The sequence below is a fragment of the Hirsutella rhossiliensis genome (assembly GCF_020360975.1).
Source record: "Hirsutella rhossiliensis strain HR02 chromosome Unknown scaffold00003, whole genome shotgun sequence".
NCBI lineage: Eukaryota > Fungi > Ascomycota > Sordariomycetes > Hypocreales > Ophiocordycipitaceae > Hirsutella > Hirsutella rhossiliensis.
In genome coordinates, this window is record NW_025408669.1 from 5,913,474 (window position 1) to 5,926,064 (window position 12,591).

Sequence of the window (12,591 nt, forward strand, 5' to 3'; positions counted from 1 at the left end):
TTATCTTAATCTTTAAAGGGGTAGGAAAGGTACTTCTTTTAAAGGATTACTTAGCTGCCTTTTTATCCTTACTTTAAAAAGTAAAGGAAGGTATAAGGCCTAATATAGTTATTAAAGATAACTAACTTTTTTTTTATTTTAATTGTTTTTCTAACTTCTATCTAATATATATAAAAGACGGTTCTTATAAAGTATTTATAATAGGCTAGCTTTTTAAGCTAATATTAGTAAGGAAGGTATATAAAAGAGACCTCCTAGACCTATTAGTAAACTAAAAGTAGCTAGAAAAACACCCCTTTAAAGACTAGTTTTTCTAAGCCTAGAAAAACTACTTAGCCTTATATAAAAAGATAAGGTCTTTTAAAGAGGTCCTTAAAGAAAAGGTAAAAGGAAAATAGGTCCTTAGCTATAAGTAGGTTTATATTTATAAGACTAATATATATAGCTTCCTTTAAAAGTATAAGGCCTAGCTAGTTATTTATAGGAATTAATAAGAAAAAGGGGATTTACCTACTAAAGTAACTACCTTAGTAAAGATATCTTTTTAGACCCTTATTGCTATAGTAGTAAAATTCGACCTAAAGCTTAATTAAATAGATACTATTAATGCTTTTATTAACTACCCTTTTAAGGAAGAAAAAGGTATTTATATATACCTTTTACTAAGCTTTTAATAGCTAAGAAAGGCTTTAAAGTTTAGGAAAGCTCTATATAGACTATAAAGGTTACCCCTTCTTTAGTAATAGTATTTAATAGGTCCCTTTTAAGCCCTAAGCTTTACGAAAGTCCCTTTAAAACTATATATAATATAAAAAGGTAAATTTATAGTCTTCTTTTATAATAATAATATTATCTAGGCCTACTTAAAAGATAAAGAAGTACTTACTAAGGAAGCTATATAAGGCTTATAATAAAAGTATAAGATAACTAAGCTAAGGGAGCTAAAGTAGATCCTAAGGATTCGAATCTTTTAAAGTAAGTCCTAATAAATAATCTAGCTTACCTAAGATATATATATTAATAAGGTCGCTTATAAATTCCTTATTAATTCCCTTAATAAAAAGTTTCCCTTTATACTTATATTAAATTAAGAACTTTTACTTAATTAGTCCTTTTAAGCTAAGGAGTTAAAGAAATACCTATACTAATAAAAGGTAAGCTCCTTACCTTTTTTTTTATAGCTATTTCTATTAAACTAAATATCTCTTTTATAGTCTCTTAGCTAGCTAAGTATAATTAAAATCCTAGCCCTAAGTACTAAGGAGTAGTAAACTAAGCTATCCTTTATCTTTATATAATAAGATTATATAGTTTATACTTAAAAGGGTAAGGAAGGAAACTAGCTATTAAAATCTTTTTTTATTTAAGTAATTCGTCCTTTATAAATAATTTCTTCGATAGAAAGAGCTTATAAAGGTATATTATATCCCTTTTTAAAGGAACTATTACTTAAAGAGCTTTAAAGTAAGCTACTATTAAAACTTTAAATATAGAGGTAAAGGTATTAGCTCTTTTAAAAGCTTTAAAGAAAGCTATTTTCCTTAGCTAGCTATTAATATCCCTATAACTATAGATTCCGACCTTATTATCTATAAAGTATAATAGTATATAAACTATATAAATTCTAATAGAAAATATAAAGCTATTAACCTAGCTATAGTAAATCGATATTTATTAGTATTAATTACGCTAAGAGGCTTAAAAGGGACTTATTTCTATTTATTAGGTTTTAATACTATTAATAAAAGTAAATAGTCTTATAAAGCCCTTATTAAAGTAAAAGCTAGCTATCTTTTTATAGTAAATAAGGCTAAAGGATATCTATAAGAAGCTATTCTTAGAGGCCTACTTTAAGAGTTTATAAAAGGAGCTAATAGCTTATAAAAAAAAGTAACGTTTATAGCTAAAGAAAAGGAAGAGGTCTTTCTTTTAAAGGGCCCCTTATTTTAATTAGGTTTCTCCCTTTTATAAAGGCCTCTTTTCTTATAGGACTTTCCCCTTTTTAGGCCCCTATTTCTTAAGTAGGTCTAAAAGAGCTTAAGGACTTAAAAGGGCCCTTACTTTCTTAGAGTAAAAAGATAAGTATAAAGCTAAGAACCTCCTTTATACGCTTACTAGCCTAAAGCTATATTAGCTATACCCTTACTATAAGGGTAGGCTATAGCTATAGGGGTATATCGTTAAGTATAGCTTAATTTTATAGTTCTTAGAGATATCCCTTAGTAAGAGGGACTAAGAAAGCTAAAAAACCGGTTTAAAAAAAGGAGCTAAAAAAAAGTATAAAGAAAAGGATAAGGGTATAAAGAGAAGTAAAAGTAGCGATAGCTTCCTATAAAGGTAGTAAGAGATACGATAGATATACTAGTAATAGCTAGAAAAGTAAGGAAAAACTAGTAAAAAGCTTAGTAGTTAAAAGGATATTAATAGCTTCTTTAAGTAGGATCTTTTTTATTAATTAAGATATTAAATAAGTATAAAGAAGGTTATTAAATAAATAAAAAAAAGATAATTAATAAAATAAAATAATTACTTTCTTATTATAATTACTACCTTTAAAAGAATTAAATATCTCTACCTTCTATATATAACCCCTTACTTTTAATTTTACCTTTATATATTTTATATATAATTTTTATATCTCTCTTTATAAAAGGGTTATATTATAATACCTTTAAAGGTAGCCTTATAGTAAGAGCTAATACTATTATAAAGCGTAGCTTAATTTTATAGTTCTTAGAGATATCCCTTAATAAGAGGGACTAAGGAAGCTAAAAATACTTAGTATAAAAGAAGGAAGAAAAAGCTAAAAGGAGGTATAAAAAGGAGGGTAAAGGTATAAAGAGAAGTAAAAGTAATAATAGCTTCTTATAAAGGTAGTAAGAGATAAAATAAATATATTAGTAATAGCTAAAAGGGAAGGGAAAACCTAGTAAAAAGCTTAGTACTTAAAAAGATATTAGTTACTTCTTTAAGTAAGATCTTCTTTATTAATTAAGATACTAAATAAGTATAAAAAAGGGTATTAAATAAAAGAAAGAAGGATAATTAAGGTAATATAATAATTACTCCCTTACTATAATTACTACCTTTATAAGAATTAAATATCTTTACCTTACTTATTTAGCCTATTACTTTTACTTTTACCTTTATATACTCTATATACTTTTTATATCTCTCTTTATAAGAGTTATAAGCCTAGGGGGAATAGAATTCTTATACCTTTAGCTATTATAAAAAGCACTTTTCTTATAACCCTTATAGCTTCCTTTTACCCCTCTTACTAAAAAAGCTAATTTTTAACTTACTTTTCTACCCTTCCCTTATAATAATATTAAAAAACGATTCCTTTACCGCCCTTATAATTTATAAAATGATTCTTATAAAGCCCTAAGAGTAGGATAAGTAGGTAAAGGAGCTATAGGCTTATATAAATAAAACCATTTATAATTTAGTCTTCTTTAATAAGTAGGACCCTCTTAAACCCCTTTTTTCTTTTAAGGTAATAGAATTTATAAAGGGAGCTTCCCTCTTCTTTAAGCTAACCTCTATATAGTAAAGAGCTTTTTCTACTACCTTCGGTAACTATAAGAGTTACTATAAGGAATACCTTTCGCCTACCTAGACCTAGTAACGAATTTATTAAGACCTCCCCTTAACCTTAGTCCGGGCCCCTTAACCGGGAAAATAAAAACCTAGGGCCGATACTAGTAACTTAATAAGTATAGCGTAAAGCTAGTACGATAACCTAACTACTAGCCCGGCTAAAAGCCGGTATTAATAAAAAATAGCCCGCTAAGCCTTATAGTAGAAAAATAAAGTAGAGCCTAGGAAGATATCGTTATAGGATAAGGTTAAAGATAATTATATAATTAACTATTAACTATTAACTAAAAACCCTTATACTACCGATTAACGCTATATACCCCGCGTATATAAAGGAGTTACTTTCTAAGGTTACTTTATAATAGGGCTAATACGATTCCGACTAACTATAATAATACCTAAGATAGCTAGTATAAGATTCTTATATATTATAACCGCGACTTAGTATAAGGGCAAACTAGCTATAAAAGAGGGGAGGGCTTTCTTCTAGGCACTTTAGTTTTTCCCTCTTATTTAACGCTAAAGTTTTAGATACCTCTAAATAGGTTACTAGTATAATCTTAATAATAAGGAATACCTTTATAAAATAAAGCTATTAACTACTATATATATAGCGATAATAGAATATATTAGTATTATAAAGCTAATCTCTTCTTAAAAGGAAGAGACCTTTAAGTAATAGCTTTTAAAGCTTAAGACCTTAATAGCTTCCTTAAAGGGCTATATAACTAAATATATTAAAAAGATCTATATAATATACCTAGGACCCTTTTCTACTAAGAACTTACTAGCTTCTTTATAGCTAGCTAAGTAAGAAGAAATCCTTAAGGAAGCTAACTAATACTTCTTAATAAAAGCTCTTTCTAGCTAGTAGCTATAGGATATATCTCTATTAATAAAGCTTATTAATAATAGTTACTTAACTATCTTATAAGAAGCTAGTTTAATAAGTAAGATTTTACCCTTATAAATATTAGCTTATTAACGGGATAAGACCCTTAGTACTTTTTATCTAACTTCCTTTTAAGTATACTTAAAGGCTTTATAAAAGTTTAAATTATTTATTTAAGTATCTTCCTTAATAATAATTAATTCGAATTTTTATTTTTCTCTTTTAAAGTAAAGGCCGCTAATTATATAACTCTAGTAAAGATAAAGAGGTATAGAGTAAAGATAAAGAGGTATAAAGTAAAGAAATCTCTAAGACTTATATTAATAACTTAAGTTCCTTAGAGCTATATATAAGACGAATAATTAGATAATTATATAGTTAATCGCTTTATTAATCCTTAGCTATATATAATATATACTTTAAGTATATACCTTTATCTTAGTTAAAACTAGTCTTTAAAGCGTAAACTTATTATTCCGTTTTATTTATATAGCGATAAGTCGCTTTATAAAGCTAAGAATACTTAGAGGATAATAGTACTATTTAGAAAAAATAAAATCTAGGGATTTAATAATTAAAGTAGTAACTATCTTAATAGCTAGAGTTAAGAGCCTAATAAGGCGATAAGCTTACTAGGAAATAAATAATTAAATAATACCTTTACTAGTAGTAAAGGAAAAGTAATAAGTTAATATTAAAAAACCTTAAGCTCTTATTATTAGCCCTATAACCCTTAATACTAGTAACTTAGTTAAGAAACTATAATCCTTATATAATACTTTAAAAGATATAAATAATAATAATAGCGTAATCTAAACTATTTTAAAACCTTACTAAGACCTTTTACTTATATATATACTAATAATACTAATATAGGTACTAATAAGGGATACCTTAATAACCTTAACCTTAGCTCTTATTTATATAATAGCTTATAAAGAACGCTTACTTCCTTTTAATAAATAAGAAAGTAAGTAATAAGATCGTTATAATAAGATATCTTTTAACTTTAAAAGCTCTAACTTTAAATTTTATAACCTTATATTTTATAAGTATACTATATCTAGAAACGCTAGCTATTAAAAGGGATTATTTAATCCTATTACTAGCGATATTAAAAAAATTAAGGTAGATATTAATAAGATTACTAATAAACTTAAAAATATACTTATTAAAAGCTAAGATAACCTTATAAGAAGACTCCGCTAGCTATAACTCTTACTTACTAGTAAATTTAATAGTAAATATATAACTAAATTCCTTATAAAGTTTAAATAAGAGATATATATTAACTATATTTATAATAAGGATAAAATAAACTAGCTTAAAGTCTATATCTCCTTTAATATAAGCCCTTACTATTAAAGTTTTTATAGATAAACTTACTTAAAAAAAGAAAAAAAGAGACTCTTTTAATACTATTATATATATAATATTAAATAACTAGAAACTACTAATAACTACTTAGACTATTATAATACTAAAAAGCCTAAGATTATTATAGAAGTTATAAAATAGCTTAGTTTTTACTTATACTTATAGTATAAAGTATAACTTAATAGCTAAAAAGAATCTATAGTTTAGTTATACTTTATTTACTATATAATACTAAAGGAACTTATTATTAATATTATAAAGAGAAATAAGAAGATATTTAAAGTTATTTTAAAACTCTTATATAAAAGCCTTATCTATATAATTAATAACTACTTAGTACCTTACTAGGATATTAAGTTATAAGATATAGTATCTAAAGTTTATAATTAAAAGCTTAAGAACCTAAAGAAAGACTAGCTTTTTAAGGAAATTAATAAAGTAATAAAGGAAGCTAAATTTAATAAGGGTAAAGAAAAACTTCTTAAAAAGTTAAAGAAAATAAATAAGAAACCTAGATAACTTATAAAGGAGATCTTAGACTTAATAAAAGCTTTTTACTTACTAATAAGAGTAGATATTTAATTAACTTAATAAGGAATAAAGATATATTAATAGTAAAGGCTACTCTTTAAGATATAAATAAGGAGGTAGTATAAATACTATTAGATTTTACTACCTATTTAATTAATATATATAGTTTTAGGTTAATAATTTTAACTAGCTTAAGAAATACTTTTAATATAGTAAAGAAAGATACTACCTTAATAAGTATAAGGTATACTTTTAAGACTATAAGATTAGATTTATAATATATAAAGTAGTAAACGGGACTCTTTACTTTAAACGAAAAGATAATAAAAGTATAATTCCCTTAATACTTATTAATAGGTTCTCTTAAATAGGTATATATATTTAAAGGCTTATTATATACTAAGTAGATATATAGCTAGACTCCTTTATATTACTACTTATAAAATAAGTTAAAGCTATAGCTATATTATCTTACTTAAATTAAGCTATTAGTAAAAGTAAATCTAGCTTCTTAGACTAGTTTTAAAGATATAAAAGCTTATATAAGTAAAAGCTAAGGAATTTAAAAGTAAGTAATATAAGAAAAGAAGTAAAAAGGATATTAGTTATTATAATTATAAATAATCTATAATAAAGCGATATATATAGTTAAATAATCTATATAACTATAATAAGGATTAATACTTATTAGGAGAAAAGATAAAGAGTTAAAAAGGATATAAAGGAAATTAAGATAATAAGAATAGTAAAAACTAGCTTAAAGATTATTCTTATATACTATAGATATAAATTAGATCTAAATAAGTAGTTTAATAGACTTATAGATAAAATTATTAAAGAAATTATATATAAAAGAATCTTAATCCCTTTAAATTACTTAATTAACCTTATTCCTTAACTAAGTAAGAAACTTAGTATATGTAAGGAACGGTGTTCCTACTATAAATAAAGCAGCTATAATATACTCTCCCGATTATATAAGCCAATAAGTAGTATATTAATTATAGACAAAATCTCATCTTATAGAGCAAGAATCGCTCGTCATTTTGCATGTCATTATGCATTAAACGGGTTGCCGGTTATCGTACAATCGGGAATCGAAGGAACAGAGCTAGCTTGGAATGCTAGCTAAGACCTCTTAAGAACACCGGCACGACCAACCTCCTTTAAACACGAATATCAGTGGAACCAAGACACTTCCAGATTCACTCGAGGTATCACGGAATTCCTCAGTCTCAGGGCTATACGGCAGCCTAAATCTGGTCCCGAAAGGTTCTTCCGTTCAGCTACAATTGTCTATATAAGACAGCATGTCCGCTGGTAGATAGATAGAGAATCATAAAAACTTTAACACCTCTTCCACACACCAATACACTACCAATAAATTCCGTTGAAAATCCTACCTTATACTCCTTCTTCCCCTCTATCACGTAGTCTTACGTGATTCCTTGATTTCCCAAAATTCCGCTTTTGCTCATATACCTTAAGAGTATAAGATATATAAATATAGCTTAAGCTATAGAAAATACTAAATTCTAGACCTTAAAGAAAGTAAAGAGTAATATAAGACCTTATAAAGCTATAATAATAGTTATAAAAGTAGCTAAAGATAATATAGAAAGTAGTTTACTCCTCCTTAAATATTTATAAGGCAAACTTATAGTAGCTTTAATATAAGTTAAAGAATAAGATAAATAATACTAAGTTAAACTAATTAAGCTTACTTACCTTACTTATAAAGAATTAGATTATAAGTACCTTAAAGTTTAATAAGTACTAAAAGAAGTTAGGTTTATAACTAATATAATTAGCGTAATATAACTAGCTTAAAGACTATTTAATTAATAAACTCTAAAAGTAATAAGACTAAGGAAAGATAAATTTATTATATAAAAAGTAATACTCTTAATAAGATACTAAGAGATAACTTTAAAGGACCTTATAGCGATTCCTATAATATATATAAATATAGTCCTTATACTCTTCTACTTACTTAAGTATATATAAGACCTACCTTATATTTAAGTATAGCTTAGTAGCTAAAAAGCTAAAGTTCTAAGCGCCTTAATTAATACTAGGTTTAAGAGAAACCTTATTACTAAAAGATATATAAATATATATAGGCTTAAAGTCCTATTAATAAAAGTATTAATAACGGTATATACTAGGTCCCTTATAAATATAGTTAGGGAAGTAAAGACTAATCTTTATCTAAGTATAGCCTAGATATTAATCTATCTTTATATTATACTAAATAAAGTCTTAGTCCCCTTTATCTTAAGTATACTATTTATTAGAGCTATATATATATTATTTAATTATTCTTTAAAGAACGGCGATATATAGGTTAAATATTAAATCGGTACTATCTAAGTAGTTACGCTAATAGTAAGAGCTATTAAATAAGAGCTCTTAAATAAAGTTAATATAGTAAGATCCTTTTAAACTATAACCTTAATAGTTAATAAAGATATATATAAAAGACTAAAGCTTAAGAAGACTATATAAGAAATAGCTACCTAGCTCCTAAGAAAATATTTTAAGCTTTAGTAATAAAGGTTAAAGAAGATAACTTAGGAGCTACTTAATAATTATAAAGAAACCCCCTTTTAAATACCCTAATAGCTAAGATTCTCTTACTAAGAGGTAAGATCCTTAGTTATAGATAAGGCGCTAACTAAGTCCTTAACTTAGCTTATACTAGCGTAAATAAGCCCTTAATAGTACTACTATAATAGTAATTAATTATAAATAAAGGAGATAAAGCGATTCTAGCTATTAAATCTAAAATAATAAAAGAGATTATTAAAGTTATAGTTATAAAAGCTATAAGAGAATTTAAGAAAAAATATTATTAAAGCTAGAAAGAAGTTTAGAAAGATCTAAAAGGTTAAAGTTAAGATAAGAAGGAAACGACCTATTAAATTATATAATCTAAGAGTTAGTACTCTTTTTAAAAGAAAAGTAAATAAGATTAACTCTATTAATAATACTCTATTAAATAGCTCGACGCTAAAAGAGGACCCTAACTAAAGGAAAACTAAATAAAATACTATTAAAGATAAGATATAGCCTAAACCTTACTTAGAATACTTAATATAAAAATTCTTAAGTATATAGAAAGGAAAGCGGCTAATATATAAGAGACTTAAAGTAATTTATAAATAATTTAAGGGCTTTTTTATAAAGGTAGAAATCCGGATCTTTAATAGTATTCTATTTAATAAAGAATTAGTAATATCCTAGGACCTTATAAAAAAAGGTAAAGTTAACCTAGCTATAGCCCCCTTATAGGTTATTAAGATAATAAAATATAAGGTATAGTAAGTAGCCTTAATTTTAATCTTAAAAGTAATAAAGTAGAAAGTTATTAATATCCTTAAAATTAAACTAGAAATAAGAGTCCTTAAAATAGGGTATAGGCCTTATAAAAACCCCTTTTTCCTTATAGTAAAGAAAGATAAAGGACTACGCTTAATTAATTCTACTATATATATAAATACTATTATAATAAGAGATATAAACCTACTACTAAATATAAATAAGTTTAGCGACTACTTCTTAATATATAAGATCCTTTCCCTCCTAGACCTTTTTTAAGCTATAATTAAATCCCTCTTAATATTAAAACCTATAACTTAATAATATTCGCGATACTTATTAGCTTCTTATATATATATATACTCCCTTAAAGGGCTATAAACTTAGTTAGTTAATTTATAAGGATAATATAAAGAATCTTATAAGACTTTATATTAAATATCTATAGGAATTCTCTTAATAATATAGGCATTAAGGGGCCTAATATAATATATAATAATAAAGAGGTAGTACTAAGAGTAAAGAGATCTATCTTTAAATACCTTATTAATATAATAATTAGTATTATTCTTAAGGATAAACCTATTTAAGGGTTTATATTAATAGATATAATAGGGCGTAGTCTAAGTAATAATAAGTATATTATATTAGTAGTAAGTTAAAGGTTATAGACTATAAACTATAACTAAGTAATTAAGTAATTAGAATTAAAGATAAGATTATAATAAAGATCGTAATAATTATATTAAAAGCTATCGAGCTATTTATTTAAAGGAGTAAAGGTAGGTAGCTATATATACTTATAAAGACTATCCTTAAATTATAGGCCTAGCTATAATCCCTAATATTAAATCGTATAAAGTATAGTAATCTTATTAATCTTAGATTACTTAGATCTCTATATACCTTTTAATCCTATATCTATTAAATAGTTATATTAACTATTTATCTATTAAACTATATTATATACTTAACGCGGTTAACTACTAGCGGCTTAGTAGCTATAGTTATAATATAATATCTCCCTTCCTTTTAGTCTTATTTATAAGACTTACTATAGCTACCTTAGCCGCTATATATAAATATACCTTTATTACGTTATATATAAGTATATCGTTCCTTATTTCTTTATCCTTTTAAGATATACTACTAATAGTATATTTAGTTATGGACTAAAATATCGTTCTTAAAAAGCCTTTAAGCGCGCTACTCTTATTAAATATATTAACTTAAGTAAAGATCCTACTAATATACTATATACTTAATACTTTAAAGTAAAAAAGATAAATTATTAAATAGCTAAAAATTCTTCGCGCTATAATAATTATACTACTAGTAGTTATCCCTATTATAATAGTATTTTAATAGCCTCTTCTTATAAGTATCTCTTAATTCTTTTTATATATAGTAGCTAATATATTTCTTTTAATAACTAAGTTATTAGTAGAGTAATATAGGCTATATTTTAAAAAGAAGGAAGCTAGGGAAGCCTTATTAAAGCTTTAAGTATAGCTTAGAAACCTTTAATTATAAATATCTATCTCTATTAATTATTTAGCTTATATCTAAAAGATTTAGAATTATATAAAGGAAAAGAGTTTTAAGTTATTTTATCGTAGTATCTAAAAAGTAAATACTAAGGATAACGTTTTACCTATATATAATATATATAAGTATTAAGTAGTAAATAACTTATAATTATTAAGCGTTCTTAATAAAGTAAATTAGTCCTTATTTAATATTAGTAAGGAGTTTATAGATCTTAGTCCTTTAATCCCTTTTAAACCTTTTAGTAAAATTATTAAAGTAAAGAGCTATAATAAGTTTATTACGACTATAGTCTAGCGAACCGCGGGAACTAATATATATTATAAGGATATATAACGTAGGGAGTAAGGAATATTAAACGGACTAACGAGCTAATTAAGTTTAGAGCAACGGGTTACTTTAGCGCTTTAATGCTCTATAGCTAGATCGTAAGATCGCTTTAGCGCTTTAGCGCTCCTAAGCAATAGGATTACCTAGTACTCTTAGCGATCTAAGGAAGCTCTTAAGATATATAAGGAAGGAATAGAATACTCCTTTAAATAGATAGCTCGATAGCTTTTAATATATTATAATTATTATAATCTTTATTATAATCTTATTTTTTATTTTAATTACTTAATTACTTAGTTATAGTTTATAGTTTATAACCTCTAACTTATTACTAACGTAATATACTTATTATTACTTAGACTATACCTTATTATATCTATTAATATAAACCCTTTAATAGGTTTATCCCTTAAAAATAATACTAGTTATTATAGGTTAAAAGCTCTTATTTAGTATAATACTATATTACTCTAAGTAATATTATAACTATTAATATACTTATATAGTAAGTTAGATTAACTAACTCTAAAGCTATTATATCGCCTTAAGATATAATACGTAAGATTATTACCCTTTAATATAAGGTATAGTTACTTAGGAATAAAGGAGGTAATAGATAAGTTAAGGACCTTAGAGAAGTAGTTAAACTAAAATAGCTAGGACTATTCGATAGTACTTATAGTATACTTTAAGACTTTCTTACCTAACTTAAGGCCTACTATTAGTTTTACCTTACTAAACTATTAGACCCCGTTAAAAAGGTACTTTATATAGGAAATTATTTATCTAAAATAGTACTTACTTAGTTTAGACTTATTATAAGGGATTTTCTCGATAACTAACTAGCGCGATAAGATAATAAGATAGACGAAGTCTTTACTAGTTTCTAAGGATTTAAAGAAGCTATTATAAAGGTATTTAAAATAACTAATAAGGAATAAGAAGCTAAATAAAAACTTTAAGAACTCTAATAAAGGATCTTAGTATTA